The sequence below is a fragment of the Falco punctatus genome, assembly GCF_963210335.1.
Source record: "Falco punctatus genome assembly, chromosome: 4".
Taxonomy (NCBI): Eukaryota; Metazoa; Chordata; class Aves; order Falconiformes; family Falconidae; genus Falco; species Falco punctatus.
The window spans coordinates 83,579,894-83,601,282 of NC_137583.1; the positions used below are offsets into that span (position 1 = coordinate 83,579,894).

Genomic DNA, 21,389 nt, shown 5'->3' on the forward strand with positions numbered 1-21,389 from the left:
GAGTCATGACATTTAACCCTGTTTTCATAGTATGTAGAGATACTGAGAAAGAAGGTGATTCCTTGTCATTAATGGTTGGGAGCACTGTTCAAACGCTCATAACTTGGAAAAGTAACATACATAGGTATTTCAAGGATCACACTGAAGTTTTTATATATGTCATGGTTTGAGATCTGCTGAAATGCCTTGCAAGGGAAGAGACACAAAGCTGTCCATTGCTCCCCATATTGTTAGCAGCTTGTAACTGCTGTGATATGTAGGCATTGACATACAGAAAGCGTATTTTAGACTTAAATGGATGTGTTGGTTTTTGTTTTCTCCTGCTGGAATCTCATGTATTAATCCTTTCAAGCTCAGATATTTTAAGTGGAAAAATGAAAGTGCGTCACCAAATGCTACCGAAATGGCAAATCATACACTGCTAAAAGGTTTAAGATGCTGGGAATTTTAGTTCTAAAAACAATAGAAAAAGTCTTGCTATTCCCTTTGTTTACCACCCTTGTCTTTATTTCAAGCATATACTTCATGAATCTACAAATTATTGGCTTTATTGAAAAGTTTGTGTGATATTCAAGATGACTTGTAAATTCGACTCAATCTTCCCCAGCAAGGGAAGCAGGAAATACCAGAGAACACTAGACTCAGTAAACCTATAAAATTTGAGAATGCAGCCCATTATTTCTAGAGACTTTTCACATAACACTTTGGGAAGCAATGACTAATTAGTTTTTGGCTTTAACAATAACAGTTTGAGGGTTTTTTTTGTTTTGTTTTTATAGCTTTCATATTAGGTGGAGGAGGGAAAGTGACTCTGAATGATGAAATATTGGCAGTGTATATACACTTGCTTCTCAGTAGGAGCTCAGCTCTTTGATCCCTAGTACAATTACATTCATTGCCCAAGGTTTATTGCCATGCTGGAGAGTTAACAAGCAGCCGCTACACTCACGACAGCATCCTAATAGATTTTTGTTCAATAAGTAATTGAATATTTAAAATTAATGTCTTAGATTCTCTGGATTCTTGCTAATAATTAAATGTTCACAGCATTTTTTCTTGACTACTTCACAGCAGTAAATAGAGTATTTACATTCATCTGATCTATCAAACACTCCAGCAATGCTTCTGAACATTAACTGTAGCTACAGCAACATCTTGGTTACAGTTCCTTTTTCCTGCCAGAATACTTTGTTGATTGTTATTATCTGAATTTGTAAAATGGCAAAGCTTGACTGGTGAAATGCTCCACTGCTTCCCGATGAATATTAAAATTTGTACTCGCTTTGGGTTCTTACCATAAGAATGGACTTCTTGTCAAGAACTAATGAAATTTTAAAATTGCAAATATGATAGAGGCACATATAAAATAATATTTCTTATTTTCTTTTTTGTTATTTGCTTATTTTTTAGTGATCCTTCAAGATTCTAGCTGATATTTCAGCTAATTATGAGTAGGATATACTCTATGGGTAGCTTTCTGAAAGGGAGCTGGGGAAGATGATTAGAACGAGAGACTGGAAATCAGAATGACATGATTTCATTTGCATTTCTTCCTTTTTTGCTAAATGGCCTTGAAAAAGTGACTCTACCCATAAATGCTGTAAGTCTTTCTCTTCACTCTGTCTTTTTTTTTTTTTTTAAGTCAGGGTCTGACCCTACAGGCTACAGCAGTCAGACTACAGGCAACATGCAGTATTTTTAAAAAAATATAGCTTTGTGTCCTAGAATATGTTAAAAAGTTTTAATGATTTTCCTTGCTATTACCAGATTTTAATGGGATAGTGTAAAAATGTGGGCATGAGCTAAAATATAAATAACTACCCATGAACCTGAAGGGTTCCTATCTGCCAAGTAAATATAAAATCATATGACATCATACAGAATAAGGTGCTAGAATTTATGCCACCAGTTATAACTTGTGCGAAATGTCTTTGAGGCAGTAGGTTTTCATATTGTCCTAAACCAACAACCCTTTCTTGTGTCCAAGTTCAGCAGGCCTCACTGGAATAACCTTCTCTGCAGATGGTTTTAATTTTCAAGGTTAACTGGTAGTCTGATAGGTTGCACTTCTCTGTGTTCTCCAAATCATCCCAGCATGATATATTGGGGAAAAAACCCTGAAAAATAATATATATGTGTGTGTATTAAAAATATATGCTTTCTATTAAAAAGCTAAACCAAGCTAAACAGAGTGAGTAATATTCTCTATGTTCTATTTGATCAAAATTTGTTTGATCAGTTGAAAATAACAAATTCAAAATTCAAGGCAAGCATATTAGCATCAGTACAATTTCCCTTCTCCCAGATTAAAGAAACGGGTTGCATACTGGCAGGTTTCTTTGTGTTTTGATTATACAGAAAATAGTCACTTGATTATGATGATGGTACTATAAAGGAAGATGATAAAAGGCCTCTTAGAGTATTTTCTCTACCTGTACTAACAGTGGTTAGTTAACTAACACTAGTTGGAGGTGCACAGCACCTCTAGCCATACTGGTGACCTTCATTTTGGTAAGTGAGGAGGATCACTCCATGCTATTGGATACAATAGAGGTTTCAAAAGGCACAAGAAGGTCTGGACTCAGGGTAATTAGCTCAGTGGCTAATTGGCCATTTAAACCTGGGTAGGTTTAAAACTAGTTTTTGATGAGTACCTAAATCAGTAACTTTAGTGCTGTATTATACAGTGGTTACAGCAGAGCCTACCAGGTATGAATGCTCTAAACCAGTGGTGCCTCATCTCTGGTTGCCTGCAGAACCAAGCGCACAGGTAATGGGCTCAGGCTATCAGTTTCCTCTTCCTGTTGGCTTCCATTTTAATGTGTTGATTATCTGTGGCTGCAAACAAATTTTAAAATTCTCTCAGTCAAGGTGTTGTCTGTGCAATATAAATGAGTGGGATGGCTGAATTGTGTAAAAGTCCCTGACACAGCACTGTGACAGGTCATATCAACACTTATGTGTTCAGACTAGATGATCGACATCTACCTTGTGTTTATTCCATTCCTGTATTTTACCCATTTTAAAAATAAACACTTAGAGTTCAGCCCAAGTAATTTTTGTCCTGATTACCAATATGAGTAAGGCTGTTATGAATTCAAAATGGTTTTGAAATATTTTGTGACATTTGATAGTCATATAGTATAGAAACACAGAAATAAATCTTTTGGTGATGAAACATTTTCTGACTCAGGATATTGTCAAAATGAGGTTCTCTGGGTGAAGTAACTAAAGTGTAATAAAACTTAATAATGCCTGTTTAGAAGAACATTGAGGGAGAAAAATCATTAAATAGCATTAGCTTTTTAAAGGATTGCTCTGACTAGGTTTATCTTGTAATTTGCCTATAGAATTATAGGAGCAAGAGTACAGGATACTTGAAAAATATTATATTTTTTTTTAACTTCTTTATGTTTGCAAGGGTGAGGTATCCCCAGTCCTGGGACTAGGTCTGTCTTGTAATTCAAAACCTAAATGGTTGAGTTTGGTCTATGGATGTTGTCTAAAAAACCCTTCCCGTTTGCTGTATAAACTTGTTGAAATACAGTTATTATGAAACCTGCTATACATCTAGAGCAGTTTACTTGGGAAACTAGCAGGGTGAGTTTGCAGTATTTATTTTTCTGGAAGGTGGGAGGTAAATCTGATGTGATGGGAGTGACTGGCTCCCTCATTCTGAAACCTTAGACCAGTTTGTACTAATTCACTGATGTATCTGCCTAAACACGTTAATAAGGCTAAAATAGACAGGGGCACCCAATGACGCATGCTGGGCTGGGGATAATGGACTAGCAGAGGGGTTTACTGAGGATCTGTTCCACTGGGAACAGAGCCTTTATATCCTAATTAAAGCCCTGTAAACCTCCATTTAGTACTGGAAATCCAGTATCAGGTTTTCTGAGCTGATTTTAATTAAAGCTGATGTTAGCCTCAGCTTCAGGGGGGTTTCTTACCAAAATAATCTTTTCTAAGTAATTCATGTGTGCATATCTATGTATGTACATATACATGTATCTGTTGGAATGCACTTGTTCATGTGTTTGTATTCTGTTGTATTTAAATCTTCTGTAATTAAGAACAGATCATCTCTTGTGTTTAAACTAATAGTTGCCTGACTTTGAAGGGAATACTGACAAGTTATTTTTACTTCTGTGTTATCACCTGTCATGTTAAATCTAGTACCAGGTGAGGTCTCTGTGACCCTTATAGTGGGGCAAGTGGGAGGGATGTTTGTGCTTCCCTGGACTATAAATAACCATCTTTGTGTAACCATTGCAGAACCAGATGTCATGTTATAGAGAAATAAAGCACTACTTCTACACATACATAGGACTGTAGTATCCCAACAAAGGAAACAGATTATTTTTGGTTTTGTTTTTTAGCTTGATTTTAGAAACCTTTTGTATCAACATAGATTTTAGAGAAGAGTGCACTATAAAATGTGAGGGAAGACAGCCACCTTCTATTTTCTGGTCAGGTGGAAAAGGGACACTCTTAATCAGAAAAGATATTACATATATTTCTATATTTAAAGTGTGTGTGTATGAGATAGCCACATGAATTGGAAAAAAAAGGGAGAGAGAAAGATAGGTAAAATAGTAAAATGCTAAAACAGAAGAGTTAAACTGCAATTAGATTGTCCATATACCCTTAATTTTCCTCCTTTCCTCTTATGCCTAGCTATTTCATTTTCATTATTGTGATTTTTTACTTCATTATACATTTTTACCCCTGCTGAAGAATCTGGCTTGTTTGGTAGTACTTTATAGATGGCCTAGCTGTATAGGTTGTTCTGTTAAGTGGTCTTATTCTTTCTTTTTTTTGGTAAAGCTCTAACTTTACTTACTGCCTGACCTCCAACCCTGCACTGAATACAGAAGTTTTTGTGTCCTGTAGGATTTTTGATAGTGGTTATTGACTATTTTATATAAGTATTTCACAGATTATTTTTTTTTTCTCATCATGTCTTTAAAGATTTGTTTTTATTTTATAGCTAGACCACTCAAAAACAGGGCATTTCTGTGCTGAGTTACTTTAGCTAGTTCTGGTTGAGCTAGGTATACTACCAGAAGCTGCATAATAAGATGTTCTGCATTGTGCTTCCCAAATTAGCCTGAGTGAAGCACTGTGATTGTGCTATATTAAGACAGGATATCTCTGACTTGCAGAGCATTCTGCTGTTTAGACATATCCTCAGTGGTTATCTAAAATAGCAATATAGCTACCCAGCTTTAAAAACTCTGTTTCTCTAAGTACTTTGTGATATTACCACTGTGTATTGCGTAAGATCCATTCAACTTCAATTGCAAATATGATTCTTTCAGCAGAAAGTCAACACCAAACCCCAGGCCAATTATACCAGCTCATTCAGTTAGAAAACAGCAAAAACACACGTGCTGCTTGGGATAAGTTTGGCTTAAACACTGTATCCCAGAAAAGTCCCATGCAGCTAAACCTGATTACTGTGCTGTCTAACTGTTGGGGTCCTGCAGCAGCATCGTGGGTACGCCGACTCTGCCATCCTGGGGAGAGGCAGGAATCCCAGCAGGGGTTCCTGGGAACTGGGGAGCTGTGTGATGGGCTGCTCCCAGCTACCCAGTAAGAAATACTGAGGACAGATGTGCAGAATCTTGTTCCTCTGTGCTGTGTTAGCACCTTGGGGATTTAAGAGCCTGCCTCCATCCACTGGGCACCCATGGCACTGAGGTAGATGTCCAGGCTCCATCCTTCATGCAACTGAGAAACTGTTATTCTTTCAAAGCATGGCCATGGGAAAAGGGTGTGATATTTCATATAACAGAGTGGCGGCTTTCCAAGGGAAATGTGAGCTCCCTTCCTGCAAGCAACATAGATAATAAACCCAATGCAAACCACAACAATTAAGAGCTCAAAGGCAGGGCTGCTAGTTACACCCTTCTTGCTGTGTGTTAATGGCCATGCAAATGGCTAGCTTCAACCACCTTTAATTTCTTCTAAGGGTAAGCATCCTCTCCATGTTGAGGTAGAGGTGAAGTGCTGGTGGTGCTACCACCTGAGAGACAGCTGGCAACAGGAAGGAACACTGGGCTGTTGATTATCACTTAGCTGGAGGCTATTGCACATCACATTAGATTTTCACTGTATTGGTGTCATGCCAGTGTAAAGGGAACAGACAGCTAATTTGGTTTCCTTTGCCCTCTAGAGAGGGAAATTCTCACAGCCTGCTCCAGTCAGCCAAATGACTGCATGAAAACAGCATGGAAAAGTCTCATCAAGCCCTGGGCATAGACTTGGGCTAAATAAGCAGTGTCAATGTGCTTTTAGCCTTTCACGTAAAGGGAAAATGTCTCCCATGAAAGCTGTGGGATGCTGACCCATAGCTCTCATCTTCCTGGGGACTTCAGGAATCGCTGGTCAATCAGCTGCCCATGGGCATGCAGGAATTGTATGCCAGGGCAAGGAGAGAATTCAGATCTCAGAAAGCATTCAGCTTCTGTAATCAAGAGGAAGACTTCTGTCTGCTTGCAATTTCTTTCCTCATTCACACAAAACTTCCTAACTATTCCTGCTTGTGACAGTCTCCTAGCTGATCATGTATAATGTTGAATTTGGAAAATAAAAATACTGTCTGGCACAATGCACTGGCTTTAGACTGCTTAGACACTGCCAGGGTCAAACCCCTTAACTATATTAACTTATTTGCGCTCAGCTCCACCAGTTGACAGCCAGTAGCCAGTAGATATTCTCATGGTCTGTTTCACATTTCTGGCAGAACCTTCTGGCATTGCCAGACAGTAAGCTCAAGGATAGTCTCAGTCAGCTGTGGGCTAGATTGGCCTTTTTCAGATAACAGAAACAGTGGAAAAATAAGGTTAGAAGGGACTTCTAGAGGTCTTCTGGGTCGATACTCGTCTTAAAGCAGGTCTGCCTTAGTATATGATGAACAAAGAATTTTCTTGTTAGTCCCCAGAAAACATTTATTCTTACACAATATTTAAAAGCTGCTCTTCAGATCCATGTTTCCACAGAAGATTTATTAGGTGGGAACAGTAAAAGGCACTTCTCTGGTCAAGTGATATCTTCTTTGGCAAATTTTGATACCTATTTCTAAGACTGTGGGAGTGTGTATTCTAAGACACAGGATGTGTTAGTGGTAGGAATTTTACATGGGCAAAAGAAGTTTTCCTTCTGCCCCTTCTTCCTCTCCAAAAGGGCTGGTTTAGCTGGCTCAGTTGTTTCACCTGCAATTTTTCTCCTCCGCACCTTGAAAATGGTGGGAGGTAAACAGCCGTGTTAAATGATGAAGTTATTTTGCAACCTGAACTTCCTTCTTCACTTGCTCTGTCCCTATCCTGAAACATGGAAAATCATGGTTTAATTAGAGATGTAGTCAGTCTCCAGTAAAGCCATTGAGAGCTGAAGGGGCTGAAGCCGCTCTGCTGATAGGGGATCATTTCTGAAATGTTTCAGGAAAGAATAAAATCTGGCACCCCTTTTCTCAGATGAGACCTAACAGCATTAGGGAGCTTCTCCTGCACTGTCATAGGAATAGTCAGCTGTGAACAAAGAATCACCTCCCCCTGTCTTGGTTTCCTCCGTGTAACTGCTCTGGGAGATCTGGTATGCTAAGGCTGAGGAGGGCAAGCTGCCCATGTAGAAATTTTGTCCATTTTTGCCTTTTCTACTTCTGCCAGTGTCAATTCATCAGTGAGCCTGCCTAGGCACCAGGAGTGATGCTTGGCATGTTTGGTAAAGGAGAGGTCTGTTTTGGTTTATCACAATCTGCACCGTTCCTGCAAAAATGATCCTGAAATGTATGGCTGAAAATGCATTTTCACATGACACCAGTGTGTATGCTCTTTTTACAGGAGGCTGCAAGGCATGTGGTTAGTATGCAACTCATACTCTGAAACTTGGTTTTGACACTTGTTTTAAGAACACAGAGGAAAATTACATGACAGTCTGGACTTTGTTACATAGGTACATCTCAGGTAACTTTACGAACTACACTAGAATGACTGGCTATATATTGTGAGAAAGGCTAATATTTGGACCAATAACTTTAACGTTCATTTATTGAAGGGCCTGGAATAATTTTATTTATTTCATGCTGGCCTAACTGCTATATCCAATATCAAAGCTTGCTTGCTGTGCTAGATCAACCTGATCAGAGTACAATACTCTTCATGATTATCTGATTATACGTCTAATTAATTTTACATAATAATGTTTTCCTTATTGTAGATTTCAAAATTTATAGTACGGTATGTCAGGGTTTATATTGCAGGGGTCCAGCAGATGGCAGAGGAGACAAGCTTTGAATAGGTGAAGTTTTCAGTTACTCTGTTAAATTAGTACAAGAAAATAAATTTTATTTGAGCTTCAGCAAACCCTCCAGTTTCACTTCACTCAGTTTCACTGAAGTGGAACCAGTGTGTAGGGTTTATGGGGGCTCATGGTGCCCTTCATGGATGTTGGGCCTTAGTTTGTGAAAATAAAGCATGCTCTAATAGAGGTTGCTCATTTGGGATCTGAAAAGATTACAAAGGTCTTTTTCTCCTGTAAATTCAGTCAATGATTTTAGAATCAACACCTGAGGGGAAAGCAACCTATGGGGACAGCCCTGCTCTCTAACTTAAAAATACTTCATAAAAGAGGCATAAGTATAAAAGACTCTGGTGTTTGTAGGTAGGAACCAAGGCCTGTCTCTGTTCTCATTTACATCACAGTAAACCCCAAATAATAAAACTGACATGGTCCATATGCATTATTAAGAGACTCTGTTTGGATCAAGTTCCCCTGTGTAATCCCCTAGAACACTCAATAAAGCAGCTATAGAAATCTCTAGGTAAGAAGAAAATGCCATGTAAACTAGTAAGCCTTACACAGTCCTAGGAAAATAGGACTTCACATAGTGAAGCTGTATTTTTCCACTTCCAGAATGGTTTTGCAATATGCTCTGTGCTCACCTAAATGGGAACTACAAACCTCTCAGCTGTATGAGGAACAGTATAGGCATAAGTCTGAATGTATAAGGTGTGGACTGTGGTCTAAATTCACTAACACTTAACATGAGGAGACATGAAAAAGAGGAACACGCAGGTAAAAGGAACAATATTGCAACAATTATATTTTTTTGGAAGGGAGACAGACATTTTTTGGTGAGGTAAGAGGACCCATGTCAGGATGTGCTGATATGGGAATTTGGAATTTAGAGACTCAATGCATCCCCTGATGTACCTCCCCTTTCTTGTTGAGCTTCCTCCAAGCTAAATATGAATGGTTCTGGATCTTCTGTGATCCCTTTTGCAAAGCATCATCTGTGGCTTCAGCAGTGTTTTTCTGGCAGGCAAACTCTGACCAGGGAGATTACTTTATGCATCAGCTTGACAGCAAAGTTAGCAAGTTTGTCCTTGAGAAATTCTCTGCTACTTTAAGAGGAGATACCAGAGCAACTCTGTCCATCAAATTCTTTCAGGGTCCATAAACAGCTATAGTGAAATAGGAAGCGCTGTTGAAGAGAATGGAATTACACCCACTTATGTCAAGAGCTGAAATGAATTTTATTTTATGCTGCTGCTAGGGTCTCTGTAAATAAGTTTTTAACTTTAAATGAACAATCAGAGGACTACATTTTTTCTGCTGCATGCTGCACAAACAAGCAGAAGTTGCTAATACTATCCCTAACTTAATGGTACAGAGCTCCTGGAAATGTTTATCTGCAGAAATGGATGTGCCACTGGTCACCATACAGTGAAAAAACATATGCATAAGTGAGAAATTTAGTCAGAATAACAGCTACCACCTCCTTCAAGAACATCTTAGTTTTTAAAATATTTCATCTTTCTTTTCTCTGCTAACTCTGGCCAAACAAGCAAGTAAAAATGTAAGTTATTAGATTTTTGCTGAAGTTCTGAAATGTATATGAAAAGAAATAGTTTTTTTGATCCAGATACGAAAAAGAGACTTCTTACTTTTTTATTATTGGTTTAATTTCTTACTTCTCAGAGGGGCAAAATCTGCTGGTTTTCTCTTGAAATGGATAAATGTTCCACTAACAAATGATCACTAACATTTATCCATTTCAGCATGGCACTACTTTACAAACCACAGTATTCAAATAGATATTTCATGTTATGTTGTAGTTCTTTTGCCAGGTACTTCATAGTTCATTTTCAGTTAGTGAGACCATTTGTGAAGCAATTGCTTGCATGTTCTTCATGGGGAATTGTTATAGCTACTGTTGGATGCCAGGTGTTTGTCAAGATCCATTGGACAGTAGATGTTGTCAACCCCACCTGCACGGCTCTAAATATCCAACTGTCGTCTTTGTCTTCCTGCTATGTCTAGTCTATTAATGTTTCAATCTGAGCAATCTAATTTGTCACATCAGTAAATGAAATTGAATGGGAATGGTGGCTAGGTAATTTCATCATTGCCATATTTACCTGTGTCTCTTGCAATGTCTTAGTATCAACAGAAGCCTGTGAAAATTTTAACTTGTATATATTTTTGTGGTATTTCTGACCGGGACTGTGAGAAATGTGAGTTCACTTTATAGTTACATCTCTCTTATCTCTGACAACACAGAACTTAAATCCACAGTTTCTCGGTCCCTCACAGAATTAAGTCCATACTGAACAATGACAAAAGCGCCTGAATTCTATGCAAGAGTTTTACATGTTACAGGAGAGGCTAATAACATATAAGTAATGGAATATTTGCAGTGTTGCCGAGCATAACTGTTAAAGGAGAATTTGTAGCTGCAGCAAAACTAATACGGAATTTTTTGTAAGACAATAATCATGTCAGAGCCAGCAGATAACATACTTAATTCTAATCAGCTTCCACTAATCATGGAAGGTAAAATTAGTTATTAGTGTTGAGTCACAACTTTCTTTATGTAGCAGTCTAAATCTAATTACCATAAGTCACTTTACTTTCCACTTAGTACTTTATTGTTGTCCACAAAGGTTTTGGTGAACTGGAGGCTATTTATACCTGAGCTGATGGTGTGTTGTCTTTTTCTTCTCTTGTACAATTGATGTGGAGTGATTGGATACTAATTCAGATACTGAGTTTGATGCTGAAAAGTTCATGATTCTCATTAGAGCAAAGTCTGATATCTTGATTAATTATATGATGTATTTTGAAGCTGGTTTCAAATTTGTGTAAACTGGCATGACTTCACGACCATTGGAATTCAGTAAACTCATATCTACATTTGTAGGAAAAGGGGGTTAAGAGAAAAAGGAAGAAAAATAATTTATTCTCAAAGTAGGTTTTATTAAAATAGAAATAAATTTAATTTTAACAATGTAATTATTTTTTAAAAAAATCAAATTGACTGTCATATTTTTTAACCCGGGCCGGCAACTAAGCCCCACACAGCTTGACACTCACTACCCGCACAGTGGGTTGTGGGAGAGGATCAGAATAGTAGAAGTGAGAAAACTCATGGGTTGAGATAAAGACAATTTAATAGGTAAGGCAAAAGCTGCGCATGCGAGCAAAGCAAACCAAGGAATTCATTCCCCGCTTCCCATGGGCAGGCAGGTGCTCAGCCACCCCCAGGAAAGCCGGGCTGCATCACATGTAATGGTTACTTGGGAAGACAAATGCCATAATGCCGAATATTCCCCATTCCACCCCCTCCCCTTCTTCTTCCCCCAGCTTACGTGTACACAGCATGACGTCCCATGGTATGGAATAGCCCTTTGGCTAGTTTGGGTCAACTGCTCTGGCTGTGTCCCCTCCCAGACTCCCGTGCCCCTCCAACCCTCTTGCTGGCAGGGCCCAAGGAACTGAAAAGTCCTTGACTTAATATAAACGTTACCCAGCAACAACCAAAACCATCAGTGTGCTGTCAACATTGTTCTCACACCAAATCCAAAACAGCACTGCACCAGCTGCTAAGAAGAAAATTAACTCTATCCCAGCTGAAACCAGGACGTTGCCACAGCATAAAAGAGTATGTCAGCTTCCACCAGGTTCCTCTTGTCTTAATAGTATGGTCGTAGAGTCTTTAAAATAGTACAAATGAAATCAGTGGGAATAGAATTAGACCAATGCTGAAGGCTTCCAAAAATCCTGTCCTAAAAATACACATGCTGTCTTATGAGCTCATTCATGTGGTGAGGTCATACATTTGAACTTGATCTCATCACTCAGTGCCCTTAACTCTTTATAACTGGGAGCATCTGAAGCCCCAAGAGATGGCTGGCTGATGAAGCTGCTGATCTCCACCACACAGCCTGCAGGATACATGGCTCAGCCTGGCCTGGAGAAGCCACCATAGCTGCAGTGTGGAGGTTGGAGCATGGAGTTTGCAAAGTGGTGTGAAAGGGCTTGGGCTTAGGGCTATGGGCTGTGCAGTCCCTGCCAATATCTGGCAGTTAGCTGTAGTGATGAAGCCAGCTTTGCTATCTTGGGTGCTGCAGCATGTGTGCTGGACTCCAAGTGGCATCCAAAGCCTGCAATCCCAAGGAGTGGAATCCAAATAGATGCATCTGCTGCCAGATCTATGTTGGGGATGGAGAGCAGCTCCAGGCCCTTTAGCTGTGGTGGCTCTGGAGCAAAATCAAGATCCCTGGTGTGTAACAAAGCCAGGCTTTGCATAACTCTGCTCCTGACACATTCAGACACAGTGAAAAGGTCCAGTTCCGACACTGAGGGGTAGGGCCAAGGGGCATGGCTGCAGTACTAAGGTTTTCAGTTTTATCCCAACTTTCGTCTCATCTATGATCCTTTAAAATAACTTTATACAAATTTGTAGTCCCGGCAGGAAGTGGATAATTTGTCTCTAAATGTTGCAGTGCTATAAAGTATATAAATCAAAACAATTTTCTGGCTCTTAGGATTACTATATTAAATATTTGCTATGCAAAATTTAAAAAGAAATGTATTTTTTTAAAAAAAAAAAAGTTTTCTCTCCCCAAAATAGAGTTACGAATACAAGTTCCAAAACAATTTTTAAAATTTTCCCAGGTATGTAATTGAAATTTGTTGGGTTTTGTGGTTTCTTTTTTTTTTTTTTTTTCCAAAAAGCAATTTCTGCTTTACATTTGAAAACAATTGGTGCCAGCACTTCTACAAATGAAGTCAATATTGCTTGTAAGTGACCGGATCCTCTGCAATGGTTCAGAAAAACGCCAGGCTTTTTTTCTCCAGTTTTTATGCATCTGTGTGTTGGTCAGGTAAGACAGCAAGCTCTGATCCCCACACGTAGTTTACAATAGTGTGCTTCCACCCAGCTCAGGGAAACTGATTATCCGTGTGAGAATTTTTTCACTGAAGTGCTAAGTCTCTGTTTTTAAGTCAGTAGAGTGCAGCCTGTCTTTAAACCTGAACCCAGTCTGAATTTAAAGCTCTGAGAGATTGTCCACTTTGAATTGAGATTGCTTTGGTTTAGCTGATGGCTGTGTCTGCTCAACGAGCAGCTGCGCTGGTTGAAGACCTTATTATCTGTGCTAGTGGCTTGTTATTTTCCATCTGGGGCTTACTATTTCCAAAACTTTGCCAGAATAATGGCTTGTGCAACTTCTGCACTGAAAGCAAAAGCATTTAAGACATCCCGATAGGTCATCTGACTGGTGGTCTCTTAGAGTGAAAAATCTCTCCTGCTAGGAGAGTTTCACTGGCAGTGGACTCCAGCTGCTGGATTGAAATGGGAGCACTAATACATTGAACCAGCAGGGCTAGGTCTCAAGCAGGTAGTCTATTCATGGCTTGAATTTATTAGCTATGTGTTTAAATTAACCAAAATAGGCTGCTTAAATAAACCTGTCTATGTTTGACCCACCATCGTAAGTTATTTACTAAATAAATAAAGTATAAAACCCATGAACTTTTAAGTGTAGATCTAAGGCGTAAGTCTTGTACTGAAAGGTGTGCAGGTGGTCTCCTTACTCATGTGGGGCACCAAAAGAGATGGAGGGATCTCTCTGTGAGAACAAAGGTCCATTCATGCATGGCATATTGCTGAGCTTGGTTTCAGTACGTTCTGATGTCCAAAAAAATTTTGGTTTTTTTCCATTTTTGGAAAAAATATTGTCAGCTAGAGCAGGTTGACCAGGTGTGTGTCTAGTCATGTTTTAAATATTTCCATAGATAGAGACTCCACAAGCTCTCTTGACAAACTGTCCTCAATGTTTGATAACCCTCACAGTAAACGAGGGAATATTTTTTTTCTTATTTCTAGACATCATTAGCTGTATTTCAATTTGTGCTCATTGCATCTTGTCTTTTCATGGGCATCACTGAGAAGACTGTCTCCTTTGCTATCAGGTATTTATACACATTCATAAGATCACCCTAAGCCGCCTTTTTCTCCAGGCTAAACGTTCCCAGCTCTTTCAGACTCTCCTTGTATGACAGATGATCCACAGTGTGACCTGAACTCTACTTGCAGATAGCAGGTGGTCCCTTTTTATCAGTTACTAGGTAATTAAGCAGGCCAATATGGTTTTATTTAAACTCTACTTAGAGGACGAGGGCCTGTTATTTAAAAGTATTTAATTTGGTCAAAATAATTCACTCCTTGAAGAGCAAAAACCGAGTCTCTGTGCTATTATTTCTGTCGAGTTTTTTTTGGTTTTGTTTTGGTTTTTAAAGTTTATTGCATCTAGCTTTACCTGTTGGTAAAATCTGCACTACAGGGCAGGAAATTGTCTCTGTTTTTCTAGCCCTCAACCTTCATTCCTGGAAAAATATGAGTATCTTTCATTGCTCTGCTCTGACTTCACAGTCCAGTTAAGGAAATGCATGAGAGACAGTGAGGCTGTATTGCCAACCCAGAATAAAAGTCATGAGTCAGTCCTCAAAACCCACTAAGCTCAGAAGCTATTTACTGAATAATTATATATTGTTTAAGTATCTTTAGGAGAGTCCTGTGTTTGCCTTCTGTTTGGTTCTTTTTTTAGTCTGAATCTTTATGTCACATTCTCAAGCTTTCATTTGAACCTTGTAAGATAAAAACACTTACAAATACAAAAAACCATGTTTTATAAGCATTTAATTTTTCATGTATATATATTTATGTATTCATGTGTATGTGCATATGAAAAGGTAAATTCTTAACTTCTAACTGTTGAATTCAGATATTTAGAGAAAAAAACAGAGGTAATATACAAGGGACCTGTGATAAGCTTGTATGGCATGTTAAGTACTGCATGATTGGTACAATTCCATCAGCCAAAAGACAATAGCAAGGTGTAATTATTTTGCCTGGAGATTATTTGTGATGGGACAATATGTTGAAATTATCCATGTCTTCACTGTGGATTCAGTAATGCACTAAGTACAATTTTGTGGACTTCAGTCTTTGAGAATAGTGGTTTTTTTTACTTCCATGTTGCTTAGATTTGATTATTTACAGGTATATATGAAGGATAATTCATCCCTCCAAACTCACTAGTCCAACTCTGAGCAGAATAAAAAGAAATGGTTTCTCTGTCATAATCTGCACTCATACCTCGTTATCTCACCTCAGAACATTAGAAAGCACACTAATATTTTGCAACAAAGAAATGCAATGTAAAGATAACAAAGGGTGGGTTTTTTTGTTTGTTTTATTTTTCTCTGGTCTTTAATGTTTTCCCTGTAACTATTTTACAGCAGGTGTGAGCATCCTTGCTACCAGGCAACTCCCTGGCTAAAATGTAAATACCTGATTCATTGTCCCTGTGGAGCCCTAAGCATAGGCCTTTAATGGCACGATGATTAATTATTAGCATAATATTATGGGGACATATTCTTCCTTTAGCTGGCTGGGGATGCTATTAAATGAATGGGGATGGCTTGCTTAGCAAAACTTGTTAACTCTTAGCTCACTGTGTCTTAAGGCATAGCTTGTCAGAAAGATGGCATTGCAGGCATTTCATTCAGATAATATTGGATTTATTATATTCATGAGGTTTTGACTCTCTTGAAGATTTACAAATATTTACAAATAGGTTGAACAAACAATGTCAAATAAATTTGAATTTCAGAAAAAAATGTATATTCTTTTCTTTTTTTCTTGGTATAGAATGTATTTAAGAGTTTGCATTGTTTATCACACTGTAAAGATTAGGTCATCAGTCCAGATGCATTTTTTTTTCTTTTTTTTTTTTTTTTTCAGCTGCATCTTCCTTCCTGCCCTATGGCCTGAGTGAGAGTGCCTGTGCAATCTTGCTCTGTGCATTAGGCTGGCACTTCCATGAAGTCTTTTTTTGTAGTGATTGGGCATTTCAGCTCTAATGCTCATGTGCTGTAGGGTTTTTTTCTTGGCTCTACCAGATTTTGATGCATGTAAACCTGTCCAGAGCCCACTGCCTACCTGGGAACAAGGACGTACGGCAGGTGGGAGTGGGCAGTCTAATGGAGTAAGTTATCTATTGAGAAGAGCTGCAAAACAACCCCTGGGATGGAGAGTGGCTGAGCACATCTGACTTGCTCTGTGTTGTATCTGTGTCTTTGCTTTCTTTGATTGTTCTGAGGCCCTTGAAGCAGACACCTGAAAATAAGGCTTGTGGGGAACGTAAGATTTCTTTCTTATTTTTGGCTAAATACAAACCCAGCAAACTCCACCTTTTTCAACAAGATTCTTTTAACAGATGTAAGGTGGCATTGTCTGAAGGTCTTTAAATGCCTAATTCACTTGCTTGAGAGATGGCACCCATCTAACAGACAATACTTTCCAGAATGGTGTTGCAAAATGTCATGCTACAGTGTCATACACAGCTTCCCTACTATGCCATGGTGGTACCCACCATGAAGAACTGGGTATCCTGTCTCCAGGACTGGTGGTAAACAGATGTCTGGGATGAACTTGTATGATATTTGTCTTCAGTAGCCTCACAATCTCCAGCTGTTTTCAGCTCAGGGAATTTGTTTTGGCATCCATAACGTACTTTTTTTCAGGGAGTTCTGTGGGTCTGTTATCTAGTCTGTGAAAAACGACATCATTTTGCTTCATTTCGAGTGACTTCGAGTTTCTCTGTGAAAACGTTTAGCTCTTGTACTTAAAGACACTGAACGATTGGTCCCTCCACCATCTCTGTACTACTTGTGAATTTGCAGACCTTATCATATCCTTCCTAGGATATAATATCCTTTTTATCCAGACTGAAGAGTTTTAACTTAGTAGTTCCTCATCCAGAAGTCATGTTATATCCTTGCTGCCCTTCTCTGAACTTTTCCTAATTCTACTATACCCTTTCTGAAATGAGGGAACCCAAACCATACCAGGTATCGAGGTAAGCTAATAATTTATTCAGTAGTGGGATGATGCTTTTGATTTTTTTCCCTGTTCCTTTCCTAATATAATTTTCAATTACTTGATATTCTTTTCCTGACTTCTACTGATGATTCATCACAAATCTACGATTTCACTTTTGAGTGGTTGTGATTGTAAAATGTCATTTTATATGTGAAGCTGGGTTTGCTGTACTTATGCACATCACTTTCCCTTTACTTTCCTTGAATTAATGTGCCATTTTATTGCCTGTTCAGTTTCAGAAATCTCTTTTGCCAGTCCTGCATGGTTAGCTCTAGTCTTTACTATCGCAGACATAACGTTTCACCGCTGAGCCCTGGTTCTGAGCGAGCTGGTGTTCACTATGTACTCACAGTATTCATCTAGCTTCACTGAAATGACATTGGCTTCTGTGGATGCTGTTATCGCATCCTGAACAGTAACTGGGCCTACAAAGTCTCTCTGACCGTCTTTTTGCACCTCATGTTTGTAGACATGATTTTTAGTCAATTTTCTAGCTGATCCTTACACTTTTTAGGGTGGGATGGGGGGTTATTGTGTTCCTGTATTTAATTTACTCCTCTCTGTGATTTTCATCTGGGCACAACTTCAGATTTTTAAAGGATGTCTTCTTGTTCTCTCAAGCTCTCCTTACTAGGTGGGATTCATTAGTATTTTGGTTTTGGTTGGGTGTTTTTCCACGTAAACTCTCTACAGCCTCTGAGAATTTAGCACTTTTTTAGTCCCATTTCTGTTTCAGCTTTTCTCATCCTTTAACTTAAATACAGCTTTGAAAGTAAACAAAGGAAGAGTGAGGAAAAAGAGAAATCAACCTTGTTGCTTTTGGCAGTAATCTCATTGGATCAGGTCCAGCCAGGACCTGGCTGCTCAGGTCAGACAATTACTGTTTGTAGCTACATCCACTTCTGTGAAGTTACGGTGTATCAGACTTTTATGGTTCTGTGTTTGCAAAAGCCACAGCTTTTTATATTTAAGGGTTCGTAATATCCTTACATGTTGTTCTTCAACAAGGGATTTCCCTGTAATGAAACAGTTCATATGTGTAAGCTCCAGTGGGACACGTTTATAAGAGGTAAACTCTTAGAATACTTGAGTGAAAGATGAGGGTGTTTTGTAACACCAGTTAAAAAGGTGCAATGCCAGCTCCTACCTGACATTTGTAGCTATGCTGCTTGTTATGCAAGACTTGAAAATAAACAATTCATACAAGAAATGCTAGAAATAGACTATTTTATTCATATTAAGCACAGGGGAAGGCATGAAATTCAACAGATGGTTCAAATGGTGAGAAATCTGTGCTTGGCTTTAGAGGTCCTTTTCTTATACATGGTGGGACAATACTGAAAGCCTTCATGAAATTGGGAACTGCACTGTAAAATTATGAAGAGCTAGTTCTGCAGTCTGGCGGGTGCTGTAGGTCTTTGTCTCCTTTCCCCAGCTTCAGAGAGCCGCGGGGTGCTGAACTTGTGATATTAGAGGTCTGGTCACTAGCTATAGGTGTCTGGCTTCCATCACGCATTGTGCCTAGAAGTCTATCTTTCCAACGATGTAGCCAAGCCTTGAACTCGAGGCTGCAGGGCTTTTTACCTGCCTGGGTATCACAGCTCCTAGCAGCATCACACTAGGTGTATGGTCACTTTAAGCCCCTTGATACGGAGCTCTGTGCACTCCTTACGAGGGCCAGCCTGGCACTCCTGCGTGGTAGCGCTGTTACACAGATGGGATGGGAGCACTCAAGGGATGCAACACCTTCATGTTTTCTCCATTAAAGCAAAATCAGACTGTTATTGCATTGCTATTATCGCTAAGAAGAAATACATAATGAAATAACTTACAGCTTGTGAGTCAGTATATTTTCAATTACAAAAACAATGTAAAGACATGCTATGACAAATAGAAAAGGAAATAAAAATCTATTAGAAGACTAGCATGTAGTCATTAGGTTGATTTTTAGACTGTATGAGCAACTGATTGTTGCTGGGATTTAAAGATTAAAATTGTAGGTACAGTACTAATTTTCTGCCAAATAATAAAAACTATTTTCTGAGACACTGATGTAGATATCATTTCTCGATGGCTGGAGGCAATACTGCAGAAAATGATGAACACAATTTTAAGAAAAAAATGGAAATATATTTGTTCCATATAACAAAGGAGCTTTGTGCCTCATGTCTGTGTTATACTTTCTTATAGTAAGAAGGTGATTATACCTGCCACAAAAGCTGTTTTTACCCAGATGCATACTTTCCCCCTACAGTCCTTTGTGGGATTTTGACATGTCATAGCATGGTAAAACCAGGATCATATATGCTTTCTAGTTAGTTGTGATAATAAACTGTCAAGCCACCACACTTAATTTAGTATAATGAAATTGAGTTTTAGTGGGTTTGATAAGCTTTAGAAACAGTAATAGACAATGCATCTTTTTTTATTTATAACTGAACTGTTTCTGGTGGCAGATTTTTATTGAAGCAGTAATTCTGCTAACAGTTGCACTGCCAACTCTTATCTCCAGATGGGAAAAGAAAAAAAACCATTGGTATTGAATGCATATTTCATTGCTAAGTGATATGGGAATTTAATTTGTAATCTTTCAAAGAAAGTAAATAACTTTTTTTCCCCCTTTCCCTTTAATAATCCCCCCTCCCCCAATGAATCCATTTCTCCCTTTGAGATCAATTTTACTCTGGTTTTGTAGCTTATCAATTGTAGGTGAAAGCAGGCAAATTCCTGTGGATTGGGCAGATACAAAGTAAAATCTTATCCTGCAAGTCAGATTGCAGGTAAGGGGAGGAGACTGAAGAATTTGCACCTTCACCTTGGAAAAGTTCCAATATTTGATGCTTGTTTCTTCACTCTATCTTGTCTGTGCTACTTCTAAGCTGGAAGAAAAACCTCTCCCTGAAGGTTTTCTCCTGCAGGTTCTTCTTCCATAGCAGTGAACACCATGAGTTCAGGTGTCTTCCCAACTGTAGTACCAGAAGCTTAATAGTTTGAATGAAAGCTCAGATCATGCCATAGCTGGGAGTCAGATTCTTTGGAGAATATATTTCATATATATATATTCTGATAAATAAGCATTGATTTTTCAGGTTTTCATACTTTGTCTGTGTGGTCATTGCACCGACTTTCAGGCACTTGTCTCTATTCACTGTGGTAATGGTTATCCCAAACGGCTCCACTAAAGTAAAATAAAATAAGGAAAAGGTCTGCTGATCTTTTCACTGTAACTTATGCTGCAAGACAGACATATATATTTCACTTGGCTGTATTTTCTACTTGCTCTTATGGATGGGGTGCAGGGGTGGACTCCAGAGCTGCTTGGGCCAGTGGCAGAAAATCCTATTGACTCCAGGAGGAAAAACAACCTAGCCCATGTACTTTATTGAGAAGTATGATATACATTTGCAGCTTTCACAGTCCCTCTTCAAAGTCAAACATCCTGAATTTTGGACTCCTAGTGTTCAGTGTCTTGTCAGGAAGACTATAATAATTATATTTGAAAGACTTTGATGCAATGTAATCTAAAGAAAATAAGCTTTTATAAAAAAGACATGGTAAAGCGTATGTTGCACATCTTATGTAGTAGAAATGTCTTTCATAATTGCTCCATCGTTGTGATCTGTTTTCAAAAGAAATTTCATACTTCACGCAACCACATATCTTTGCCACATTTCCCAACTTAAACAGAAATAAATCAAATTCTGTTCCAAAGAGCTGCAGACAAGCTAACTTGCATAGAAAAGGATACTGCTAATGATTGAAATTGTGTCACATACCAGTCTTCCTTGATTCATGACACCTGATATAAATTATTATAATAGTTTTTTATTCTGGTATATTGACCATACTGAGTAATTTACAAGGGAATTAGTTACCAAGCTGTTTGGAAAATTTGCACTTTAAGTGGAAATACAACAGAGAATAATGTGAAATGTAATTCAGTAGATTGCAAAGTAGCAGAAATTAGGAAGTGTCTTATTAGCTTCATAGTTTAGGCTTTGTTGTTTTTTCCAGTGTCTGGGGTAATTTAGAAATAGCTAGTGATCTCATTGATCCTGTCAAGTGGTATACTGAAGTAAATAAGGTCATTTAAGGCTTATCTTTAATATGCAAGGTCAATATTTTTTCTGTGTGTCAAATGGCCCACAAA

At 38.5% G+C, this 21,389-nt stretch overlaps 1 protein-coding gene across 1 annotated transcript in view; it reads left to right on the plus strand.

The window, feature by feature from the left end:
- The window catches only part of HDAC9 (histone deacetylase 9), a 482,690-nt gene that overhangs the window by 163,692 nt on the left and 297,609 nt on the right, over positions 1–21,389 (plus strand). The gene's annotated exons all lie outside the window — the stretch shown is intronic.